The 1486-nt window shown below is 40.3% G+C and overlaps 1 long non-coding RNA gene across 1 annotated transcript; it reads left to right on the top strand.

Annotated features, from left to right (window-relative positions):
• The first annotated feature begins 265 nt into the window (after positions 1-265).
• Positions 266-1486, top strand: LOC148876429 (uncharacterized). The gene is made up of 2 exons (XR_016112791.1): positions 266-1066; positions 1152-1486. It is a non-coding gene; the product is annotated as an uncharacterized LOC148876429 (long non-coding RNA).

The raw sequence follows: 1486 nt of genomic DNA, 5'->3' as shown, positions 1-1486 counted from the left end.
AATTTGAGGGTTTGTATGATGATGGTGAGGATTATGAAGATGATGATGATGATGGGGACCATGAGGGTTTGAATGATAATGTTGAGGATCATGAGGGTTCGGATGATGATGGTGGGTATCACGAGGGTGTGGACCATGCATGTGTGGATGATCAAGGTGTTGACAATAAGGGTGTATAGGATGGTGGTAATGAGGGTGTACAAGATGGTGGTGGTGCTGATTTGTTTGACTATGAGCCTATTAATGAATATGGTAGTCCAAGGTACCGGGGCAATACAAGGGATTTTGACTTTCCAATCCAAGTTTTCGGGTTGGTATGGAGTTTTCCACTACAAAAGAGTTTAGGCAAGCATTGAAGCAGAACTGTGTGGTGGAGGGTATAGAGATCAAAAGAAAGAAAAACGAGAAGAGTAGGTTTATTGGGATTTGTGCTATAGTTGACTGTGGTTGGAGGATTCATGCATCTATATAGTCACTTTGTTCATACTCTCTCGGGTAGAAATATTGGCAACAAGTGCAACACCACCCAATTAGACCTCTCATAGTGAGGAGGAGGCCAAGTCGACCTCCAACCAGTAGAATAAGAGAAGAGGATGAAGCAGCCCCATCATACCGTGCTCCATTGGAACATAGGACCATTAGGTGTTCAATTTGTGGTATATTAGGGCACAACAGAAGGAGTTGTAGAGCCCCTCCTCCGAATATGAACAGAGAGACTCCAGAGATAAAATCACACAAGCCTCAACACAAATGAACTTATTACCATCTATTTTTTGAATTGTAGGTATAGAGGATTGTTGTTGATCATGATCCTACCTAGACTACGAGAAGGAAAGTCTTGCCACCTAGGAGAGGGTCTATATCTACACAAGTTGTTGGTGACTCCTACATGCCCCATCAAACTCCAACAACTTATGATGTTGGGTCTTCATTGGGATCAGTAGTTGGTAGTACAAGGGGAAGTTCTGGTAGGGGTGGTAGTACAAGGGGGAGGGAGAGGTCTGTTAGGGGTGGTAGAGTTGACATGGGGAACCTGCAACATCCAGACACTTCACCAGGAAGACAGGTGAGGACACTTATTTGAGTTATCATAACTATTTATTGATTCAATTGAAGTTTGTATTGACCTTCATTCCAATTGGTGTGTGTAGGCAAAGAAACAAAGTAGCCAGGATTTGAGATACTCCAACCGTGAGAACCCATATGATGGCATGGCTTATTTCAAACATTTAACCAACTCAGTTATAGTTGTGTTATCTTTTTAAACTTTGCTATATTTTGACACACCCATGGGTAGACAAATATTTTTTCTGTGTATGTAAGGTGGATGAATTACGACATGTTTTATTAGTTCATATATAGCACCCTAAGATATCATTGAAATTTGAACATAACTAAAATGAACTCCTTAGTACCATATAGTAGAGTTATACATTACCAATTAGAAATGTATTTTATGTTGATGTCTATTTTTCATCTTTTATTC

This window comes from Nelumbo lutea, chromosome 1 (assembly GCF_056320005.1).
Source record: "Nelumbo lutea isolate HS-2025 chromosome 1, American lotus-T2T, whole genome shotgun sequence".
NCBI lineage: Eukaryota > Viridiplantae > Streptophyta > Magnoliopsida > Proteales > Nelumbonaceae > Nelumbo > Nelumbo lutea.
The sequence above is the reverse complement of the archived record's forward strand: the minus strand, read 5'-3'. Positions and strand labels throughout refer to the sequence as shown.